Here is a 23144-nt window from a genome sequence, read left to right as displayed (position 1 = left end):
TCAAACGAGGTAAGAGTTAAGATGTGCACCTTCAGATTGGGGCACATAACTTCACATTTACCAATAACTTCCTCCTTGTCCAGTCGATTCAACTGCTGATAAAACCTATTAAAACCAAAGACTATGTTCGTATGAAATTATTTCAATAAACAAGAGCAGAGTGGCGCAGCGGAAGCGTGCTGGGCCCATAACCCAGAGGTCGATGGATCGAAACCATCCTCTGCTAAAGTAATCCTTTTTACACTGCTATGTCTCCCTTTCCTTCTGAACATGAACTCACCTACTGCTGAAAGTGACTTGCTTTGGCTTTTGAAGTTGATAATATGACAGAATTGACCCAAGAGCTAAAGCCCTGAACTTGGCTGATAGTTTAGTGGTCTTTTGATCTTGAGTCAAGCTCTATACTCCCAGAGGGTATGTGTTTGAAGTTTCGAATGTTCTTCCATGTGTTTCTTCGATTTGATTGTCCAATTGTCGTCAAAGTGGACTTTTCATTCAGACGACTCAGAATTGTTTGGGTAAAATCAGATTTAATGGTAGTGTGGCCGAGTGGTCTAAGGCGCTGGATTTAGGCTCCAGTCTCTCAGGAGGCGTGGGTTCAAATCCCACCACTGCCAATCAACTGCTATTTGCTTGTATGTGTTGGCTACTTGTAGTACTTTCTACTGTAAGATCTGTTGTTGTTGAAAACTGCAAGAGCCAGCTGAGCTTCGTAGCATGTGCAATGTCCATACAGGAGGTGATTTTCTATTCCTTCAGTCTGGTTTTCAAACAAGGTAACACAGGGCGCCTTCCCATTGAGTCACATTTGCCTGTATTTTTCGCTGAGTCCACTTGATTTAACTGCTAAGCCAACCCATTGAAACAATGGACTGTGTTCATATGAAACTGTTTCATTGTAAAACAGCAGAGTGGCGCAGCGGAAGCGTGCTGGGCCCATAACCCAGAGGTCGATGGATCGAAACCATCCTCTGCTAAAGGAATCCTTTATCAACTCCCATGTTATCTGTTATGTTCCTCTTGTCCTTGCCTTCTAAACATTAACTCATCTCCTGCTGAAAGTGACTTGCTTTTGAAGTTGAAAATGTGACAGAATTGACCCAAGAGCTGAAGCCCTGAACTTGGCTGATATTTTTGTGGGCTTTGATCTCGAGTAAAGCTCTATACTCCCACAGGATATGTGTTTGAAGTTTCTAATGTTCTTCCATCTGTGTCTTCGTTAAGATTGTCCAATTGTCGCCAAAGTGTCATTTACATCTAACCCCCTCCGGTTTGTTTGGGTAAAATCTAGTTCCCAACGGTAGTGTGGCCGAGTGGTCAAAGGCGCTGGATTAAGGCTCCAGTCTCTCAGGAGGCGTGGGTTCAAATCCCACCACTGCCAATAGACTGTCAGTTGAATGTATTGGCTACGTGCAGCTTATCTACTAGTTGTAGAAAACTGCAACAGCCAGCTGAGCTTTGTAGCATATGGGGTGTACAGGAGGTAATTTTCTTTTTCTCCTGTCTGGTTTTCAAACGAGGTAAGAGTTAAGATGTGCACCTTCAGATTGGGGCACATAACTTCACATTTACCAATAACTTCCTCCTTGTCCAGTCGATTCAACTGCTGATAAAACCTATTAAAACCAAAGACTATGTCCGTATGAAATTATTTCAATAAACAAGAGCAGAGTGGCGCAGCGGAAGCGTGCTGGGCCCATAACCCAGAGGTCGATGGATCGAAACCATCCTCTGCTAAAGGAATCCTTTATCAACTCCCATGTTATCTGTTATGTTCCCCTTGTCCTTGCCTTCTAAACATTAACTCATCTCCTGCTGAAAGTGACTTGCTTTTGAAGTTGAAAATGTGACAGAATTGACCCAAGAGCTGAAGCCCTGAACTTGGCTGATATTTTTGTGGGCTTTGATCTCGAGTAAAGCTCTATACTCCCACAGGATATGTGTTTGAAGTTTCTAATGTTCTTCCATCTGTGTCTTCGTTAAGATTGTCCAATTGTCGCCAAAGTGTCATTTACATCTAACCCCCTCCGGTTTGTTTGGGTAAAATCTGTTTCCCAACGGTAGTGTGGCCGAGTGGTCAAAGGCGCTGGATTAAGGCTCCAGTCTGTCAGGAGGCGTGGGTTCAAATCCCACCACTGCCAATAGACTGTCAGTTGAATGTATTGGCTACGTGCAGCTTATCTACTATAAGAGGATCTCTTGTTGTTCAAAACTGCAACAGCCACCTGAGCTTTGTAGCATATGGGATATCACATGAGGTGTACAGGAGGTAATTTTCTTTTTCTCCTGTCTGGTTTTCAAACAAGGTAAGAGTTAAGATGTGCACCTTGAGATTGGGGCACATAACTTCACATTTACCAATAACTTCCTCCTTGTCCAGTCGATTCAACTGCTGATAAAACCTATTAAAACCAAAGACTATGTTCATATGAAATTATTTCAATAAACAAGAGCAGAGTGGCGCAGCGGAAGCGTGCTGGGCCCATAACCCAGAGGTCGATGGATCGAAACCATCCTCTGCTAAAGTAATCCTTTTTACACTGCTATGTCTCCCTTTCCTTCTGAACATGAACTCACCTACTGCTGAAAGTGACTTGCTTTGGCTTTTGAAGTTGATAATATGACAGAATTGACCCAAGAGCTAAAGCCCTGAACTTGGCTGATAGTTTAGTGGTCTTTTGATCTTGAGTCAAGCTCTATACTCCCAGAGGGTATGTGTTTGAAGTTTCGAATGTTCTTCCATGTGTTTCTTCGATTTGATTGTCCAATTGTCGTCAAAGTGGACTTTTCATTCAGACGACTCAGAATTGTTTGGGTAATATCAGATTTAATGGTAGTGTGGCCGAGTGGTCTAAGGCGCTGGATTTAGGCTCCAGTCTCTCAGGAGGCGTGGGTTCAAATCCCACCACTGCCAATCAACTGCTATTTGCTTGTATGTGTTGGCTACTTGTAGTACTTTCTACTGTAAGATCTGTTGTTGTTGAAAACTGCAAGAGCCAGCTGAGCTTCGTAGCATGTGCAATGTCCATACAGGAGGTGATTTTCTATTCCTTCAGTCTGGTTTTCAAACAAGGTAACACAGGGCGCCTTCCCATTGAGTCACATTTGCCTGTATTTTTCGCTGAGTCCACTTGATTTAACTGCTAAGCCAACCCATTGAAACAATGGACTGTGTTCATATGAAACTGTTTCATTGTAAAACAGCAGAGTGGCGCAGCGGAAGCGTGCTGGGCCCATAACCCAGAGGTCGATGGATCGAAACCATCCTCTGCTAAAGGAATCCTTTATCAACTCCCATGTTATCTGTTATGTTCCCCTTGTCCTTGCCTTCTAAACATTAACTCATCTCCTGCTGAAAGTGACTTGCTTTTGAAGTTGAAAATGTGACAGAATTGACCCAAGAGCTGAAGCCCTGAACTTGGCTGATATTTTTGTGGGCTTTGATCTCGAGTAAAGCTCTATACTCCCACAGGATATGTGTTTGAAGTTTCTAATGTTCTTCCATGTGTGTCTTCGTTAAGATTGTCCAATTGTCGCCAAAGTGTCATTTACATCTAACCCCCTCCGGTTTGTTTTGGTAAAATCTAGTTCCCAACGGTAGTGTGGCCGAGTGGTCAAAGGCGCTGGATTAAGGCTCCAGTCTGTCAGGAGGCGTGGGTTCAAATCCCACCACTGCCAATAGACTGTCAGTTGAATGTATTGGCTACGTGCAGCTTATCTACTATAAGAGGATCTCTTGTTGTTCAAAACTGCAACAGCCACCTGAGCTTTATAGCATATGGGATATCACATGAGGTGTACAGGAGGTAATTTTCTTTTTCTCCTGTCTGGTTTTCAAACAAGGTAAGAGTTAAGATGTGCACCTTCAGATTGGGGCACATAACTCCACATTTACCAATAACTTCCTCCTTGTCCAGTCGATTCAACTGCTGATAAAACCTATTAAAACCAAAGACTATGTCCGTATGAAATTATTTCAATAAACAAGAGCAGAGTGGCGCAGCGGAAGCGTGCTGGGCCCATAACCCAGAGGTCGATGGATCGAAACCATCCTCTGCTAAAGGAATCCTTTTTATACTGCTATGTCTCCCTTTCCTTCTGAACATGAACTCACCTACTGCTGAAAGTGACTTGCTTTGGCTTTTGAAGTTGATAATATGACAGAATTGACCCAAGAGCTAAAGCCCGGAACTTGGCTGATAGTTTAGTGGTCTTTTGATCTTGAGTCAAGCTCTATACTCCCACAGGGTATGTGTTTGAAGTTTCGAATGTTCTTCCATGTGTTTCTTCGATTTGATTGTCCAATTGTCGTCAAAGTGGACTTTTCATTCAAACGACTCAGAATTGTTTGGGTAAAATCACAATTAATGGTAGTATGGATTTAGGCTCCAGTCTCTCAGGAGGCGTGGGTTCAAATCCCACCACTGCCAATCGACTGCTATTTGCATGTATGTGTTGGCTACTTGTAGTACTTTCTACTGTAAGATCTGTTGTTGTTGAAAACTGCAAGAGCCAGCTGAGCTTCGTAGCATGTGCAATGTCCATACAGGAGGTGATTTTCTATTCCTTCAGTCTGGTTTTCAAACAAGGTAACACAGGGCGCCTTCCCATTGAGTCACATTTGCCTGTATTTTTCGCTGAGTCCACTTGATTTAACTGCTAAGCCAACCCATTGAAACAATGGACTGTGTTCATATGAAACTGTTTCATTGTGAAAGAGCAGAGTGGCGCAGCGGAAGCGTGCTGGGCCCATAACCCAGAGGTCGATGGATCGAAACCATCTTCTGCTAAAGGAATCCTTTATCAACTCCCATGTTATCTGTTATGTTTCCCTTGTCCTTGCCTTCTAAACATTAACTCATCTCCTGCTGAAAGTGACTTCCTTTTGAAGTTGAAAATGTGACAGAATTGACCCAAGAGCTGAAGCCCTGAACTTGGCTGACATTTTTGTGGTCTTTGATCTCGAGTAAAGCTCTATACTCCCACAGGATATGTGTTTGAAGTTTCTAATGTTCTTCCATGTGTGTCTTCGTTAAGATTGTCCAATTGTCGCCAAAGTGTCATTTACATCTAACCCCCTCCGGTTTACTTGGGTAAAATCTTGTTCCCAACGGTAGTGTGGCCGAGTGGTCAAAGGCGCTGGATTAAGGCTCCAGTCTCTCAGGAGGCGTGGGTTCAAATCCCACCACTGCCAATAGACTGTCAGTTGAATGTATTGGCTACGTGCAGCTTATCTACTATAAGAGGATCTCTTGTTGTTCAAAACTGCAACAGCCACCTGAGCTTTGTAGCATATGGGATATCACATGAGGTGTACAGGAGGTAATTTTCTTTTTCTCCTGTCTGGTTTTCAAACAAGGTAAGAGTTAAGATGTGCACCTTCAGATTGGGGCACATAACTTCACATTTACCAATAACTTCCTCCTTGTCCAGTCGATTCAACTGCTGATAAAACCTATTAAAACCAAAGACTATGTTCGTATGAAATTATTTCAATAAACAAGAGCAGAGTGGCGCAGCGGAAGCGTGCTGGGCCCATAACCCAGAGGTCGATGGATCGAAACCATCCTCTGCTAAAGTAATCCTTTTTACACTGCTATGTCTCCCTTTCCTTCTGAACATGAACTCACCTACTGCTGAAAGTGACTTGCTTTGGCTTTTGAAGTTGATAATATGACAGAATTGACCCAAGAGCTAAAGCCCTGAACTTGGCTGATAGTTTAGTGGTCTTTTGATCTTGAGTCAAGCTCTATACTCCCAGAGGGTATGTGTTTGAAGTTTCGAATGTTCTTCCATGTGTTTCTTCGATTTGATTGTCCAATTGTCGTCAAAGTGGACTTTTCATTCAGACGACTCAGAATTGTTTGGGTAAAATCAGATTTAATGGTAGTGTGGCCGAGTGGTCTAAGGCGCTGGATTTAGGCTCCAGTCTCTCAGGAGGCGTGGGTTCAAATCCCACCACTGCCAATCAACTGCTATTTGCTTGTATGTGTTGGCTACTTGTAGTACTTTCTACTGTAAGATCTGTTGTTGTTGAAAACTGCAAGAGCCAGCTGAGCTTCGTAGCATGTGCAATGTCCATACAGGAGGTGATTTTCTATTCCTTCAGTCTGGTTTTCAAACAAGGTAACACAGGGCGCCTTCCCATTGAGTCACATTTGCCTGTATTTTTCGCTGAGTCCACTTGATTTAACTGCTAAGCCAACCCATTGAAACAATGGACTGTGTTCATATGAAACTGTTTCATTGTAAAACAGCAGAGTGGCGCAGCGGAAGCGTGCTGGGCCCATAACCCAGAGGTCGATGGATCGAAACCATCCTCTGCTAAAGGAATCCTTTATCAACTCCCATGTTATCTGTTATGTTCCTCTTGTCCTTGCCTTCTAAACATTAACTCATCTCCTGCTGAAAGTGACTTGCTTTTGAAGTTGAAAATGTGACAGAATTGACCCAAGAGCTGAAGCCCTGAACTTGGCTGATATTTTTGTGGGCTTTGATCTCGAGTAAAGCTCTATACTCCCACAGGATATGTGTTTGAAGTTTCTAATGTTCTTCCATCTGTGTCTTCGTTAAGATTGTCCAATTGTCGCCAAAGTGTCATTTACATCTAACCCCCTCCGGTTTGTTTGGGTAAAATCTATTTCCCAACGGTAGTGTGGCCGAGTGGTCAAAGGCGCTGGATTAAGGCTCCAGTCTCTCAGGAGGCGTGGGTTCAAATCCCACCACTGCCAATAGACTGTCAGTTGAATGTATTGGCTACGTGCAGCTTATCTACTATAAGAGGATCTCTTGTTGTTCAAAACTGCAACAGCCAGCTGAGCTTTGTAGCATATGGGATATCACATGAGGTGTACAGGAGGTAATTTTCTTTTTCTCCTGTCTGGTTTTCAAACGAGGTAAGAGTTAAGATGTGCACCTTCAGATTGGGGCACATAACTTCACATTTACCAATAACTTCCTCCTTGTCCAGTCGATTCAACTGCTGATAAAACCTATTAAAACCAAAGACTATGTCCGTATGAAATTATTTCAATAAACAAGAGCAGAGTGGCGCAGCGGAAGCGTGCTGGGCCCATAACCCAGAGGTCGATGGATCGAAACCATCCTCTGCTAAAGGAATCCTTTTTATACTGCTATGTCTCCCTTTCCTTCTGAACATGAACTCACCTACTGCTGAAAGTGACTTGCTTTGGCTTTTGAAGTTGATAATATGACAGAATTGACCCAAGAGCTAAAGCCCGGAACTTGGCTGATAGTTTAGTGGTCTTTTGATCTTGAGTCAAGCTCTATACTCCCACAGGGTATGTGTTTGAAGTTTCGAATGTTCTTCCATGTGTTTCTTCGATTTGATTGTCCAATTGTCGTCAAAGTGGACTTTTCATTCAAACGACTCAGAATTGTTTGGGTAAAATCACAATTAATGGTAGTATGGATTTAGGCTCCAGTCTCTCAGGAGGCGTGGGTTCAAATCCCACCACTGCCAATCGACTGCTATTTGCATGTATGTGTTGGCTACTTGTAGTACTTTCTACTGTAAGATCTGTTGTTGTTGAAAACTGCAAGAGCCAGCTGAGCTTCGTAGCATGTGCAATGTCCATACAGGAGGTGATTTTCTATTCCTTCAGTCTGGTTTTCAAACAAGGTAACACAGGGCGCCTTCCCATTGAGTCACATTTGCCTGTATTTTTCGCTGAGTCCACTTGATTTAACTGCTAAGCCAACCCATTGAAACAATGGACTGTGTTCATATGAAACTGTTTCATTGTGAAAGAGCAGAGTGGCGCAGCGGAAGCGTGCTGGGCCCATAACCCAGAGGTCGATGGATCGAAACCATCTTCTGCTAAAGGAATCCTTTATCAACTCCCATGTTATCTGTTATGTTTCCCTTGTCCTTGCCTTCTAAACATTAACTCATCTCCTGCTGAAAGTGACTTCCTTTTGAAGTTGAAAATGTGACAGAATTGACCCAAGAGCTGAAGCCCTGAACTTGGCTGACATTTTTGTGGTCTTTGATCTCGAGTAAAGCTCTATACTCCCACAGGATATGTGTTTGAAGTTTCTAATGTTCTTCCATGTGTGTCTTCGTTAAGATTGTCCAATTGTCGCCAAAGTGTCATTTACATCTAACCCCCTCCGGTTTACTTGGGTAAAATCTTGTTCCCAACGGTAGTGTGGCCGAGTGGTCAAAGGCGCTGGATTAAGGCTCCAGTCTCTCAGGAGGCGTGGGTTCAAATCCCACCACTGCCAATAGACTGTCAGTTGAATGTATTGGCTACGTGCAGCTTATCTACTAGTTGTAGAAAACTGCAACAGCCAGCTGAGCTTTGTAGCATATGGGGTGTACAGGAGGTAATTTTCTTTTTCTCCTGTCTGGTTTTCAAACGAGGTAAGAGTTAAGATGTGCACCTTCAGATTGGGGCACATAACTTCACATTTACCAATAACTTCCTCCTTGTCCAGTCGATTCAACTGCTGATAAAACCTATTAAAACCAAAGACTATGTTCGTATGAAATTATTTCAATAAACAAGAGCAGAGTGGCGCAGCGGAAGCGTGCTGGGCCCATAACCCAGAGGTCGATGGATCGAAACCATCCTCTGCTAAAGTAATCCTTTTTACACTGCTATGTCTCCCTTTCCTTCTGAACATGAACTCACCTACTGCTGAAAGTGACTTGCTTTGGCTTTTGAAGTTGATAATATGACAGAATTGACCCAAGAGCTAAAGCCCTGAACTTGGCTGATAGTTTAGTGGTCTTTTGATCTTGAGTCAAGCTCTATACTCCCAGAGGGTATGTGTTTGAAGTTTCGAATGTTCTTCCATGTGTTTCTTCGATTTGATTGTCCAATTGTCGTCAAAGTGGACTTTTCATTCAGACGACTCAGAATTGTTTGGGTAAAATCAGATTTAATGGTAGTGTGGCCGAGTGGTCTAAGGCGCTGGATTTAGGCTCCAGTCTCTCAGGAGGCGTGGGTTCAAATCCCACCACTGCCAATCAACTGCTATTTGCTTGTATGTGTTGGCTACTTGTAGTACTTTCTACTGTAAGATCTGTTGTTGTTGAAAACTGCAAGAGCCAGCTGAGCTTCGTAGCATGTGCAATGTCCATACAGGAGGTGATTTTCTATTCCTTCAGTCTGGTTTTCAAACAAGGTAACACAGGGCGCCTTCCCATTGAGTCACATTTGCCTGTATTTTTCGCTGAGTCCACTTGATTTAACTGCTAAGCCAACCCATTGAAACAATGGACTGTGTTCATATGAAACTGTTTCATTGTAAAACAGCAGAGTGGCGCAGCGGAAGCGTGCTGGGCCCATAACCCAGAGGTCGATGGATCGAAACCATCCTCTGCTAAAGGAATCCTTTATCAACTCCCATGTTATCTGTTATGTTCCTCTTGTCCTTGCCTTCTAAACATTAACTCATCTCCTGCTGAAAGTGACTTGCTTTTGAAGTTGAAAATGTGACAGAATTGACCCAAGAGCTGAAGCCCTGAACTTGGCTGATATTTTTGTGGGCTTTGATCTCGAGTAAAGCTCTATACTCCCACAGGATATGTGTTTGAAGTTTCTAATGTTCTTCCATCTGTGTCTTCGTTAAGATTGTCCAATTGTCGCCAAAGTGTCATTTACATCTAACCCCCTCCGGTTTGTTTGGGTAAAATCTAGTTCCCAACGGTAGTGTGGCCGAGTGGTCAAAGGCGCTGGATTAAGGCTCCAGTCTCTCAGGAGGCGTGGGTTCAAATCCCACCACTGCCAATAGACTGTCAGTTGAATGTATTGGCTACGTGCAGCTTATCTACTAGTTGTAGAAAACTGCAACAGCCAGCTGAGCTTTGTAGCATATGGGGTGTACAGGAGGTAATTTTCTTTTTCTCCTGTCTGGTTTTCAAACGAGGTAAGAGTTAAGATGTGCACCTTCAGATTGGGGCACATAACTTCACATTTACCAATAACTTCCTCCTTGTCCAGTCGATTCAACTGCTGATAAAACCTATTAAAACCAAAGACTATGTCCGTATGAAATTATTTCAATAAACAAGAGCAGAGTGGCGCAGCGGAAGCGTGCTGGGCCCATAACCCAGAGGTCGATGGATTGAAACCATCCTCTGCTAAAGGAATCCTTTATCAACTCCCATGTTATCTGTTATGTTCCCCTTGTCCTTGCCTTCTAAACATTAACTCATCTCCTGCTGAAAGTGACTTGCTTTTGAAGTTGAAAATGTGACAGAATTGACCCAAGAGCTGAAGCCCTGAACTTGGCTGATATTTTTGTGGGCTTTGATCTCGAGTAAAGCTCTATACTCCCACAGGATATGTGTTTGAAGTTTCTAATGTTCTTCCATCTGTGTCTTCGTTAAGATTGTCCAATTGTCGCCAAAGTGTCATTTACATCTAACCCCCTCCGGTTTGTTTGGGTAAAATCTGTTTCCCAACGGTAGTGTGGCCGAGTGGTCAAAGGCGCTGGATTAAGGCTCCAGTCTGTCAGGAGGCGTGGGTTCAAATCCCACCACTGCCAATAGACTGTCAGTTGAATGTATTGGCTACGTGCAGCTTATCTACTATAAGAGGATCTCTTGTTGTTCAAAACTGCAACAGCCACCTGAGCTTTGTAGCATATGGGATATCACATGAGGTGTACAGGAGGTAATTTTCTTTTTCTCCTGTCTGGTTTTCAAACAAGGTAAGAGTTAAGATGTGCACCTTGAGATTGGGGCACATAACTTCACATTTACCAATAACTTCCTCCTTGTCCAGTCGATTCAACTGCTGATAAAACCTATTAAAACCAAAGACTATGTTCATATGAAATTATTTCAATAAACAAGAGCAGAGTGGCGCAGCGGAAGCGTGCTGGGCCCATAACCCAGAGGTCGATGGATCGAAACCATCCTCTGCTAAAGTAATCCTTTTTACACTGCTATGTCTCCCTTTCCTTCTGAACATGAACTCACCTACTGCTGAAAGTGACTTGCTTTGGCTTTTGAAGTTGATAATATGACAGAATTGACCCAAGAGCTAAAGCCCTGAACTTGGCTGATAGTTTAGTGGTCTTTTGATCTTGAGTCAAGCTCTATACTCCCAGAGGGTATGTGTTTGAAGTTTCGAATGTTCTTCCATGTGTTTCTTCGATTTGATTGTCCAATTGTCGTCAAAGTGGACTTTTCATTCAGACGACTCCGAATTGTTTGGGTAATATCAGATTTAATGGTAGTGTGGCCGAGTGGTCTAAGGCGCTTGATTTAGGCTCCAGTCTCTCAGGAGGCGTGGGTTCAAATCCCACCACTGCCAATCAACTGCTATTTGCTTGTATGTGTTGGCTACTTGTAGTACTTTCTACTGTAAGATCTGTTGTTGTTGAAAACTGCAAGAGCCAGCTGAGCTTCGTAGCATGTGCAATGTCCATACAGGAGGTGATTTTCTATTCCTTCAGTCTGGTTTTCAAACAAGGTAACACGGGGCGCCTTCCCATTGAGTCACATTTGCCTGTATTTTTCGCTGAGTCCACTTGATTTAACTGCTAAGCCAACCCATTGAAACAATGGACTGTGTTCATATGAAACTGTTTCATTGTAAAACAGCAGAGTGGCGCAGCGGAAGCGTGCTGGGCCCATAACCCAGAGGTCGATGGATCGAAACCATCCTCTGCTAAAGGAATCCTTTATCAACTCCCATGTTATCTGTTATGTTCCCCTTGTCCTTGCCTTCTAAACATTAACTCATCTCCTGCTGAAAGTGACTTGCTTTTGAAGTTGAAAATGTGACAGAATTGACCCAAGAGCTGAAGCCCTGAACTTGGCTGATATTTTTGTGGGCTTTGATCTCGAGTAAAGCTCTATACTCCCACAGGATATGTGTTTGAAGTTTCTAATGTTCTTCCATGTGTGTCTTCGTTAAGATTGTCCAATTGTCGCCAAAGTGTCATTTACATCTAACCCCCTCCGGTTTGTTTTGGTAAAATCTAGTTCCCAACGGTAGTGTGGCCGAGTGGTCAAAGGCGCTGGATTAAGGCTCCAGTCTGTCAGGAGGCGTGGGTTCAAATCCCACCACTGTCAGTTGAATGTATTGGCTACGTGCAGCTTATCTACTATAAGAGGATCTCTTGTTGTTCAAAACTGCAACAGCCACCTGAGCTTTATAGCATATGGGATATCACATGAGGTGTACAGGAGGTAATTTTCTTTTTCTCCTGTCTGGTTTTCAAACAAGGTAAGAGTTAAGATGTGCACCTTCAGATTGGGGCACATAACTCCACATTTACCAATAACTTCCTCCTTGTCCAGTCGATTCAACTGCTGATAAAACCTATTAAAACCAAAGACTATGTCCGTATGAAATTATTTCAATAAACAAGAGCAGAGTGGCGCAGCGGAAGCGTGCTGGGCCCATAACCCAGAGGTCGATGGATCGAAACCATCCTCTGCTAAAGGAATCCTTTTTATACTGCTATGTCTCCCTTTCCTTCTGAACATGAACTCACCTACTGCTGAAAGTGACTTGCTTTGGCTTTTGAAGTTGATAATATGACAGAATTGACCCAAGAGCTAAAGCCCGGAACTTGGCTGATAGTTTAGTGGTCTTTTGATCTTGAGTCAAGCTCTATACTCCCACAGGGTATGTGTTTGAAGTTTCGAATGTTCTTCCATGTGTTTCTTCGATTTGATTGTCCAATTGTCGTCAAAGTGGACTTTTCATTCAAACGACTCAGAATTGTTTGGGTAAAATCACAATTAATGGTAGTATGGATTTAGGCTCCAGTCTCTCAGGAGGCGTGGGTTCAAATTCCACCACTGCCAATCGACTGCTATTTGCATGTATGTGTTGGCTACTTGTAGTACTTTCTACTGTAAGATCTGTTGTTGTTGAAAACTGCAAGAGCCAGCTGAGCTTCGTAGCATGTGCAATGTCCATACAGGAGGTGATTTTCTATTCCTTCAGTCTGGTTTTCAAACAAGGTAACACAGGGCGCCTTCCCATTGAGTCACATTTGCCTGTATTTTTCGCTGAGTCCACTTGATTTAACTGCTAAGCCAACCCATTGAAACAATGGACTGTGTTCATATGAAACTGTTTCATTGTGAAAGAGCAGAGTGGCGCAGCGGAAGCGTGCTGGGCCCATAACCCAGAGGTCGATGGATCGAAACCATCTTCTGCTAAAGGAATCCTTTATCAACTCCCATGTTATCTGTTATGTTTCCCTTGTCCTTGCCTTCTAAACATTAACTCATCTCCTGCTGAAAGTGACTTCCTTTTGAAGTTGAAAATGTGACAGAATTGACCCAAGAGCTGAAGCCCTGAACTTGGCTGACATTTTTGTGGTCTTTGATCTCGAGTAAAGCTCTATACTCCCACAGGATATGTGTTTGAAGTTTCTAATGTTCTTCCATGTGTGTCTTCGTTAAGATTGTCCAATTGTCGCCAAAGTGTCATTTACATCTAACCCCCTCCGGTTTACTTGGGTAAAATCTTGTTCCCAACGGTAGTGTGGCCGAGTGGTCAAAGGCGCTGGATTAAGGCTCCAGTCTCTCAGGAGGCGTGGGTTCAAATCCCACCACTGCCAATAGACTGTCAGTTGAATGTATTGGCTACGTGCAGCTTATCTACTAGTTGTAGAAAACTGCAACAGCCAGCTGAGCTTTGTAGCATATGGGGTGTACAGGAGGTAATTTTCTTTTTCTCCTGTCTGGTTTTCAAACGAGGTAAGAGTTAAGATGTGCACCTTCAGATTGGGGCACATAACTTCACATTTACCAATAACTTCCTCCTTGTCCAGTCGATTCAACTGCTGATAAAACCTATTAAAACCAAAGACTATGTCCGTATGAAATTATTTCAATAAACAAGAGCAGAGTGGCGCAGCGGAAGCGTGCTGGGCCCATAACCCAGAGGTCGATGGATCGAAACCATCCTCTGCTAAAGGAATCCTTTATCAACTCCCATGTTATCTGTTATGTTCCCCTTGTCCTTGCCTTCTAAACATTAACTCATCTCCTGCTGAAAGTGACTTGCTTTTGAAGTTGAAAATGTGACAGAATTGACCCAAGAGCTGAAGCCCTGAACTTGGCTGATATTTTTGTGGGCTTTGATCTCGAGTAAAGCTCTATACTCCCACAGGATATGTGTTTGAAGTTTCTAATGTTCTTCCATGTGTGTCTTCGTTAAGATTGTCCAATTGTCGCCAAAGTGTCATTTACATCTAACCCCCTCCGGTTTGTTTTGGTAAAAGCTAGTTCCCAACGGTAGTGTGGCCGAGTGGTCAAAGGCGCTGGATTAAGGCTCCAGTCTGTCAGGAGGCGTGGGTTCAAATCCCACCACTGCCAATAGACTGTCAGTTGAATGTATTGGCTACGTGCAGCTTATCTACTATAAGAGGATCTCTTGTTGTTCAAAACTGCAACAGCCACCTGAGCTTTATAGCATATGGGATATCACATGAGGTGTACAGGAGGGAATTTTCTTTTTCTCCTGTCTGGTTTTCAAACAAGGTAAGAGTTAAGATGTGCACCTTCAGATTGGGGCACATAACTCCACATTTACCAATAACTTCCTCCTTGTCCAGTCGATTCAACTGCTGATAAAACCTATTAAAACCAAAGACTATGTCCGTATGAAATTATTTCAATAAACAAGAGCAGAGTGGCGCAGCGGAAGCGTGCTGGGCCCATAACCCAGAGGTCGATGGATCGAAACCATCCTCTGCTAAAGGAATCCTTTTTATACTGCTATGTCTCCCTTTCCTTCTGAACATGAACTCACCTACTGCTGAAAGTGACTTGCTTTGGCTTTTGAAGTTGATAATATGACAGAATTGACCCAAGAGCTAAAGCCCGGAACTTGGCTGATAGTTTAGTGGTCTTTTGATCTTGAGTCAAGCTCTATACTCCCACAGGGTATGTGTTTGAAGTTTCGAATGTTCTTCCATGTGTTTCTTCGATTTGATTGTCCAATTGTCGTCAAAGTGGACTTTTCATTCAAACGACTCAGAATTGTTTGGGTAAAATCACAATTAATGGTAGTATGGATTTAGGCTCCAGTCTCTCAGGAGGCGTGGGTTCAAATCCCACCACTGCCAATCGACTGCTATTTGCATGTATGTGTTGGCTACTTGTAGTACTTTCTACTGTATGATCTGTTGTTGTTGAAAACTGCAAGAGCCAGCTGAGCTTCGTAGCATGTGCAATGTCCATACAGGAGGTGATTTTCTATTCCTTCAGTCTGGTTTTCAAACAAGGTAACACAGGGCGCCTTCCCATTGAGTCACATTTGCCTGTATTTTTCGCTGAGTCCACTTGATTTAACTGCTAAGCCAACCCATTGAAACAATGGACTGTGTTCATATGAAATTATTTCAATAAACAAGAGCAGAGTGGCGCAGCGGAAGCGTGCTGGGCCCATAACCCAGAGGTCGATGGATCGAAACCATCCTCTGCTAAAGGAATCCTTTATCAACTCCCATGTTATCTGTTATGTTCCCCTTGTCCTTGCCTTCTAAACATTAACTCATCTCCTGCTGAAAGTGACTTGCTTTTGAAGTTGAAAATGTGACAGAATTGACCCAAGAGCTGAAGCCCTGAACTTGGCTGATATTTTTGTGGGCTTTGATCTCGAGTAAAGCTCTATACTCCCACAGGATATGTGTTTGAAGTTTCTAATGTTCTTCCATGTGTGTCTTCGTTAAGATTGTCCAATTGTCGCCAAAGTGTCATTTACATCTAACCCCCTCCGGTTTGTTTTGGTAAAAGCTAGTTCCCAACGGTAGTGTGGCCGAGTGGTCAAAGGCGCTGGATTAAGGCTCCAGTCTGTCAGGAGGCGTGGGTTCAAATCCCACCACTGCCAATAGACTGTCAGTTGAATGTATTGGCTACGTGCAGCTTATCTACTATAAGAGGATCTCTTGTTGTTCAAAACTGCAACAGCCACCTGAGCTTTATAGCATATGGGATATCACATGAGGTGTACAGGAGGTAATTTTCTTTTTCTCCTGTCTGGTTTTCAAACAAGGTAAGAGTTAAGATGTGCACCTTCAGATTGGGGCACATAACTCCACATTTACCAATAACTTCCTCCTTGTCCAGTCGATTCAACTGCTGATAAAACCTATTAAAACCAAAGACTATGTCCGTATGAAATTATTTCAATAAACAAGAGCAGAGTGGCGCAGCGGAAGCGTGCTGGGCCCATAACCCAGAGGTCGATGGATCGAAACCATCCTCTGCTAAAGGAATCCTTTTTATACTGCTATGTCTCCCTTTCCTTCTGAACATGAACTCACCTACTGCTGAAAGTGACTTGCTTTGGCTTTTGAAGTTGATAATATGACAGAATTGACCCAAGAGCTAAAGCCCGGAACTTGGCTGATAGTTTAGTGGTCTTTTGATCTTGAGTCAAGCTCTATACTCCCACAGGGTATGTGTTTGAAGTTTCGAATGTTCTTCCATGTGTTTCTTCGATTTGATTGTCCAATTGTCGTCAAAGTGGACTTTTCATTCAAACGACTCAGAATTGTTTGGGTAAAATCACAATTAATGGTAGTATGGATTTAGGCTCCAGTCTCTCAGGAGGCGTGGGTTCAAATCCCACCACTGCCAATCGACTGCTATTTGCATGTATGTGTTGGCTACTTGTAGTACTTTCTACTGTAAGATCTGTTGTTGTTGAAAACTGCAAGAGCCAGCTGAGCTTCGTAGCATGTGCAATGTCCATACAGGAGGTGATTTTCTATTCCTTCAGTCTGGTTTTCAAACAAGGTAACACAGGGCGCCTTCCCATTGAGTCACATTTGCCTGTATTTTTCGCTGAGTCCACTTGATTTAACTGCTAAGCCAACCCATTGAAACAATGGACTGTGTTCATATGAAACTGTTTCATTGTAAAACAGCAGAGTGGCGCAGCGGAAGCGTGCTGGGCCCATAACCCAGAGGTCGATGGATCGAAACCATCCTCTGCTAAAGGAATCCTTTATCAACTCCCATGTTATCTGTTATGTTCCTCTTGTCCTTGCCTTCTAAACATTAACTCATCTCCTGCTGAAAGTGACTTGCTTTTGAAGTTGAAAATGTGACAGAATTGACCCAAGAGCTGAAGCCCTGAACTTGGCTGATATTTTTGTGGGCTTTGATCTCGAGTAAAGCTCTATACTCCCACAGGATATGTGTTTGAAGTTTCTAATGTTCTTCCATGTGTGTCTTCGTTAAGATTGTCCAATTGTCGCCAAAGTGTCATTTACATCTAACCCCCTCCGGTTTGTTTTGGTAAAATCTAGTTCCCAACGGTAGTGTGGCCGAGTGGTCAAAGGCGCTGGATTAAGGCTCCAGTCTGTCAGGAGGCGTGGGTTCAAATCCCACCACTGCCAATAGACTGTCAGTTGAATGTATTGGCTACGTGCAGCTTATCTACTATAAGAGGATCTCTTGTTGTTCAAAACTGCAACAGCCACCTGAGCTTTATAGCATATGGGATATCACATGAGGTGTACAGGAGGTAATTTTCTTTTTCTCCTGTCTGGTTTTCAAACAAGGTAAGAGTTAAGATGTGCACCTTCAGATTGGGGCACATAACTCCACATTTACCAATAACTTCCTCCTTGTCCAGTCGATTCAACTGCTGATAAAACCTATTAAAACCAAAGACTATGTCCGTATGAAATTATTTCAATAAACAAGAGCAGAGTGGCGCAGCGGAAGCGTGCTGGGCCCATAACCCAGAGGTCGATGGATCGAAACCATCCTCTGCTAAAGGAATCCTTTATCAACTCCCATGTTATCTGTTATGTTCCCCTTGTCCTTGCCTTCTAAACATTAACTCATCTCCTGCTGAAAGTGACTTGCTTTTGAAGTTGAAAATGTGACAGAATTGACCCAAGAGCTGAAGCCCTGAACTTGGCTGACATTTTTGTGGTCTTTGATCTCGAGTAAAGCTCTATACTCCCACAGGATATGTGTTTGAAGTTTCTAATAATCTTCCATGTGTGTCTTCGTTAAGATTGTCCAATTGTCGCCAAAGTGTCATTTACATCTAACCCCCTCCGGTTTGTTTGGGTAAAATCTAGTTCCCAACGGTAGTGTGGCCGAGTGGTCAAAGGCGCTGGATTAAGGCTCCAGTCTCTCAGGAGGCGTGGGTTCAAATCCCACCACTGCCAATAGACTGTCAGTTGAATGTATTGGCTACGTGCAGCTTATCTACTAGTTGTAGAAAACTGCAACAGCCAGCTGAGCTTTGTAGCATATGGGGTGTACAGGAGGTAATTTTCTTTTTCTCCTGTCTGGTTTTCAAACGAGGTAAGAGTTAAGATGTGCACCTTCAGATTGGGGCACATAACTTCACATTTACCAATAACTTCCTCCTTGTCCAGTCGATTCAACTGCTGATAAAACCTATTAAAACCAAAGACTATGTCCGTATGAAATTATTTCAATAAACAAGAGCAGAGTGGCGCAGCGGAAGCGTGCTGGGCCCATAACCCAGAGGTCGATGGATCGAAACCATCCTCTGCTAAAGTAATCCTTTTTACACTGCTATGTCTCCCTTTCCTTCTGAACATGAACTCACCTACTGCTGAAAGTGACTTGCTTTGGCTTTTGAAGTTGATAATATGACAGAATTGACCCAAGAGCTAAAGCCCTGAACTTGGCTGATAGTTTAGTGGTCTTTTGATCTTGAGTCAAGCTCTATACTCCCAGAGGGTATGTGTTTGAAGTTTCGAATGTTCTTCCATGTGTTTCTTCGATTTGATTGTCCAATTGTCGTCAAAGTGGACTTTTCATTCAGACGACTCAGAATTGTTTGGGTAAAATCAGATTTAATGGTAGTGTGGCCGAGTGGTCTAAGGCGCTGGATTTAGGCTCCAGTCTCTCAGGAGGCGTGGGTTCAAATCCCACCACTGCCAATAAACTGCTATTTGCTTGTATGTGTTGGCTACTTGTAGTACTTTCTACTGTAAGATCTGTTGTTGTTGAAAACTGCAAGAGCCAGCTGAGCTTCGTAGCATGTGCAATGTCCATACAGGAGGTGATTTTCTATTCCTTCAGTCTGGTTTTCAAACAAGGTAACACAGGGCGCCTTCCCATTGAGTCACATTTGCCTGTATTTTTCGCTGAGTCCACTTGATTTAACTGCTAAGCCAACCCATTGAAACAATGGACTGTGTTCATACGAAACTGTTTCATTGTAAAACAGCAGAGTGGCGCAGCGGAAGCGTGCTGGGCCCATAACCCAGAGGTCGATGGATCGAAACCATCCTCTGCTAAAGGAATCCTTTATCAACTCCCATGTTATCTGTTATGTTCCTCTTGTCCTTGCCTTCTAAACATTAACTCATCTCCTGCTGAAAGTGACTTGCTTTTGAAGTTGAAAATGTGACAGAATTGACCCAAGAGCTGAAGCCCTGAACTTGGCTGATATTTTTGTGGGCTTTGATCTCGAGTAAAGCTCTATACTCCCACAGGATATGTGTTTGAAGTTTCTAATGTTCTTCCATCTGTGTCTTCGTTAAGATTGTCCAATTGTCGCCAAAGTGTCATTTACATCTAACCCCCTCCGGTTTGTTTGGGTAAAATCTAGTTCCCAACGGTAGTGTGGCCGAGTGGTCAAAGGCGCTGGATTAAGGCTCCAGTCTCTCAGGAGGCGTGGGTTCAAATCCCACCACTGCCAATAGACTGTCAGTTGAATGTATTTGCTATGTGCAGCTTATCTACTATAAGAGGATCTCTTGTTGTTCAAAACTGCAACAGCCAGCTGAGCTTTGTAGCATATGGGATATCACATGAGGTGTACAGGAGGTGATTTTTATTTTCTCCTGTCTGGTTTTCAAACGAGGTAAGAGTTAAGATGTGCACCTTCAGATTGGGGCACATAACTTCACATTTACCAATAACTTCCTCCTTGTCCAGTCGATTCAACTGCTGATAAAACCTATTAAAACCAAAGACTATGTCCGTATGAAATTATTTCAATAACCAAGAGCAGAGTGGCGCAGCGGAAGCGTGCTGGGCCCATAACCCAGAGGTCGATGGATCGAAACCATCCTCTGCTAAAGGAATCCTTTTTATACTGCTATGTCTCCCTTTCCTTCTGAACATGAACTCACCTACTGCTGAAAGTGACTTGCTTTGGCTTTTGAAGTTGATAATATGACAGAATTGACCCAAGAGCTAAAGCCCGGAACTTGGCTGATAGTTTAGTGGTCTTTTGATCTTGAGTCAAGCTCTATACTCCCACAGGGTATGTGTTTGAAGTTTCGAATGTTCTTCCATGTGTTTCTTCGATTTGATTGTCCAATTGTCGTCAAAGTGGACTTTTCATTCAAACGACTCAGAATTGTTTGGGTAAAATCACAATTAATGGTAGTGTGGATTTAGGCTCCAGTCTCTCAGGAGGCGTGGGTTCAAATCCCACCACTGCCAATCGACTGCTATTTGCATGTATGTGTTGGCTACTTGTAGTACTTTCTACTGTAAGATCTGTTGTTGTTGAAAACTGCAAGAGCCAGCTGAGCTTCGTAGCATGTGCAATGTCCATACAGGAGGTGATTTTCTATTCCTTCAGTCTGGTTTTCAAACAAGGTAACACAGGGCGCCTTCCCATTGAGTCACATTTGCCTGTATTTTTCGCTGAGTCCACTTGATTTAACTGCTAAGCCAACCCATTGAAACAATGGACTGTGTTCATATGAAACTGTTTCATTGTGAAAGAGCAGAGTGGCGCAGCGGAAGCGTGCTGGGCCCATAACCCAGAGGTCGATGGATCGAAACCATCTTCTGCTAAAGGAATCCTTTATCAACTCCCATGTTATCTGTTATGTTTCCCTTGTCCTTGCCTTCTAAACATTAACTCATCTCCTGCTGAAAGTGACTTCCTTTTGAAGTTGAAAATGTGACAGAATTGACCCAAGAGCTGAAGCCCTGAACTTGGCTGACATTTTTGTGGTCTTTGATCTCGAGTAAAGCTCTATACTCCCACAGGATATGTGTTTGAAGTTTCTAATGTTCTTCCATGTGTGTCTTCGTTAAGATTGTCCAATTGTCGCCAAAGTGTCATTTACATCTAACCCCCTCCGGTTTACTTGGGTAAAATCTTGTTCCCAACGGTAGTGTGGCCGAGTGGTCAAAGGCGCTGGATTAAGGCTCCAGTCTCTCAGGAGGCGTGGGTTCAAATCCCACCACTGCCAATAGACTGTCAGTTGAATGTATTGGCTACGTGCAGCTTATCTACTAGTTGTAGAAAACTGCAACAGCCAGCTGAGCTTTGTAGCATATGGGGTGTACAGGAGGTAATTTTCTTTTTCTCCTGTCTGGTTTTCAAACGAGGTAAGAGTTAAGATGTGCACCTTCAGATTGGTGCACATAACTTCACATTTACCAATAACTTCCTCCTTGTCCAGTCGATTCAACTGCTGATAAAACCTATTAAAACCAAAGACTATGTCCGTATGAAATTATTTCAATAAACAAGAGCAGAGTGGCGCAGCGGAAGCGTGCTGGGCCCATAACCCAGAGGTCGATGGATCGAAACCATCCTCTGCTAAAGGAATCCTTTATCAACTCCCATGTTATCTGTTATGTTCCCCTTGTCCTTGCCTTCTAAACATTAACTCATCTCCTGCTGAAAGTGACTTGCTTTTGAAGTTGAAAATGTGACAGAATTGACCCAAGAGCTGAAGCCCTGAACTTGGCTGATATTTTTGTGGGCTTTGATCTCGAGTAAAGCTCTATACTCCCACAGGATATGTGTTTGAAGTTTCTAATGTTCTTCCATGTGTGTCTTCGTTAAGATTGTCCAATTGTCGCCAAAGTGTCATTTACATCTAACCCCCTCCGGTTTACTTGGGTAAAATCTTGTTCCCAACGGTAGTGTGGCCGAGTGGTCAAAGGCGCTGGATTAAGGCTCCAGTCTCTCAGGAGGCGTGGGTTCAAATCCCACCACTGCCAATAGACTGTCAGTTGAATGTATTGGCTACGTGCAGCTTATCTACTAGTTGTAGAAAACTGCAACAGCCAGCTGAGCTTTGTAGCATATGGGGTGTACAGGAGGTAATTTTCTTTTTCTCCTGTCTGGTTTTCAAACGAGGTAAGAGTTAAGATGTGCACCTTCAGATTGGTGCACATAACTTCACATTTACCAATAACTTCCTCCTTGTCCAGTCGATTCAACTGCTGATAAAACCTATTAAAACCAAAGACTATGTCCGTATGAAATTATTTCAATAAACAAGAGCAGAGTGGCGCAGCGGAAGCGTGCTGGGCCCATAACCCAGAGGTCGATGGATCGAAACCATCCTCTGCTAAAGGAATCCTTTATCAACTCCCATGTTATCTGTTATGTTCCCCTTGTCCTTGCCTTCTAAACATTAACTCATCTCCTGCTGAAAGTGACTTGCTTTTGAAGTTGAAAATGTGACAGAATTGACCCAAGAGCTGAAGCCCTGAACTTGGCTGATATTTTTGTGGGCTTTGATCTCGAGTAAAGCTCTATACTCCCACAGGATATGTGTTTGAAGTTTCTAATGTTCTTCCATGTGTGTCTTCGTTAAGATTGTCCAATTGTCGCCAAAGTGTCATTTACATCTAACCCCCTCCGGTTTGTTTTGGTAAAATCTAGTTCCCAACGGTAGTGTGGCCGAGTGGTCAAAGGCGCTGGATTAAGGCTCCAGTCTGTCAGGAGGCGTGGGTTCAAATCCCACCACTGCCAATAGACTGTCAGTTGAATGTATTGGCTACGTGCAGCTTATCTACTATAAGAGGATCTCTTGTTGTTCAAAACTGCAACAGCCACCTGAGCTTTGTAGCATATGGGATATCACATGAGGTGTACAGGAGGTAATTTTCTTTTTCTCCTGTCTGGTTTTCAAACAAGGTAAGAGTTAAGATGTGCACCTTCAGATTGGGGCACATAACTCCACATTTACCAATAACTTCCTCCTTGTCCAGTCGATTCAACTGCTGATAAAACCTATTAAAACCAAAGACTATGTCCGTATGAAATTATTTCAATAAACAAGAGCAGAGTGGCGCAGCGGAAGCGTGCTGGGCCCATAACCCAGAGGTCGATGGATCGAAACCATCCTCTGCTAAAGGAATCCTTTATCAACTCCCATGTTATCTGTTATGTTCCCCTTGTCCTTGCCTTCTAAACATTAACTCATCTCCT

General features: G+C 43.2%; 16 non-coding genes across 16 annotated transcripts; all 16 read left to right on the top strand.

The window, feature by feature from the left end:
* The first annotated feature begins 535 nt into the window (after positions 1-535).
* trnal-uag (transfer RNA leucine (anticodon UAG)) lies at positions 536-617 on the top strand. The gene has a single exon. It is a non-coding gene; the product is annotated as a tRNA-Leu (tRNA).
* A 682-nt stretch (positions 618-1299) lies between these two features.
* Positions 1300-1381, top strand: trnal-aag (transfer RNA leucine (anticodon AAG)). The gene has a single exon. It is a non-coding gene; the product is annotated as a tRNA-Leu (tRNA).
* Positions 1382-2832: 1451 nt separating this feature from the next.
* On the top strand, positions 2833-2914 carry trnal-uag (transfer RNA leucine (anticodon UAG)). Its single transcript has one exon. It is a non-coding gene; the product is annotated as a tRNA-Leu (tRNA).
* A 2198-nt stretch (positions 2915-5112) lies between these two features.
* On the top strand, positions 5113-5194 carry trnal-aag (transfer RNA leucine (anticodon AAG)). The gene has a single exon. It is a non-coding gene; the product is annotated as a tRNA-Leu (tRNA).
* A 691-nt stretch (positions 5195-5885) lies between these two features.
* Positions 5886-5967, top strand: trnal-uag (transfer RNA leucine (anticodon UAG)). The gene has a single exon. It is a non-coding gene; the product is annotated as a tRNA-Leu (tRNA).
* Positions 5968-6649: 682 nt separating this feature from the next.
* trnal-aag (transfer RNA leucine (anticodon AAG)) lies at positions 6650-6731 on the top strand. The gene has a single exon. It is a non-coding gene; the product is annotated as a tRNA-Leu (tRNA).
* Positions 6732-8165: 1434 nt separating this feature from the next.
* trnal-aag (transfer RNA leucine (anticodon AAG)) lies at positions 8166-8247 on the top strand. The gene has a single exon. It is a non-coding gene; the product is annotated as a tRNA-Leu (tRNA).
* Positions 8248-8912: 665 nt separating this feature from the next.
* Positions 8913-8994, top strand: trnal-uag (transfer RNA leucine (anticodon UAG)). The gene has a single exon. It is a non-coding gene; the product is annotated as a tRNA-Leu (tRNA).
* A 682-nt stretch (positions 8995-9676) lies between these two features.
* trnal-aag (transfer RNA leucine (anticodon AAG)) lies at positions 9677-9758 on the top strand. The gene has a single exon. It is a non-coding gene; the product is annotated as a tRNA-Leu (tRNA).
* A 1451-nt stretch (positions 9759-11209) lies between these two features.
* Positions 11210-11291, top strand: trnal-uag (transfer RNA leucine (anticodon UAG)). The gene is given in 2 exon segments: positions 11210-11247; positions 11257-11291. It is a non-coding gene; the product is annotated as a tRNA-Leu (tRNA).
* A 2187-nt stretch (positions 11292-13478) lies between these two features.
* Positions 13479-13560, top strand: trnal-aag (transfer RNA leucine (anticodon AAG)). Its single transcript has one exon. It is a non-coding gene; the product is annotated as a tRNA-Leu (tRNA).
* Positions 13561-18056: 4496 nt separating this feature from the next.
* Positions 18057-18138, top strand: trnal-aag (transfer RNA leucine (anticodon AAG)). The gene has a single exon. It is a non-coding gene; the product is annotated as a tRNA-Leu (tRNA).
* Positions 18139-18803: 665 nt separating this feature from the next.
* On the top strand, positions 18804-18885 carry trnal-uag (transfer RNA leucine (anticodon UAG)). The gene has a single exon. It is a non-coding gene; the product is annotated as a tRNA-Leu (tRNA).
* A 682-nt stretch (positions 18886-19567) lies between these two features.
* trnal-aag (transfer RNA leucine (anticodon AAG)) lies at positions 19568-19649 on the top strand. Its single transcript has one exon. It is a non-coding gene; the product is annotated as a tRNA-Leu (tRNA).
* Positions 19650-21083: 1434 nt separating this feature from the next.
* On the top strand, positions 21084-21165 carry trnal-aag (transfer RNA leucine (anticodon AAG)). The gene has a single exon. It is a non-coding gene; the product is annotated as a tRNA-Leu (tRNA).
* Positions 21166-21843: 678 nt separating this feature from the next.
* On the top strand, positions 21844-21925 carry trnal-aag (transfer RNA leucine (anticodon AAG)). The gene has a single exon. It is a non-coding gene; the product is annotated as a tRNA-Leu (tRNA).
* Positions 21926-23144: the final 1219 nt, after the last annotated feature.

Source organism: Pleuronectes platessa, chromosome 8, assembly GCF_947347685.1.
Source record: "Pleuronectes platessa chromosome 8, fPlePla1.1, whole genome shotgun sequence".
Classification (NCBI taxonomy): Eukaryota; Metazoa; Chordata; class Actinopteri; order Pleuronectiformes; family Pleuronectidae; genus Pleuronectes; species Pleuronectes platessa.
This window is presented reverse-complemented; position numbering and strand designations above follow the sequence as displayed.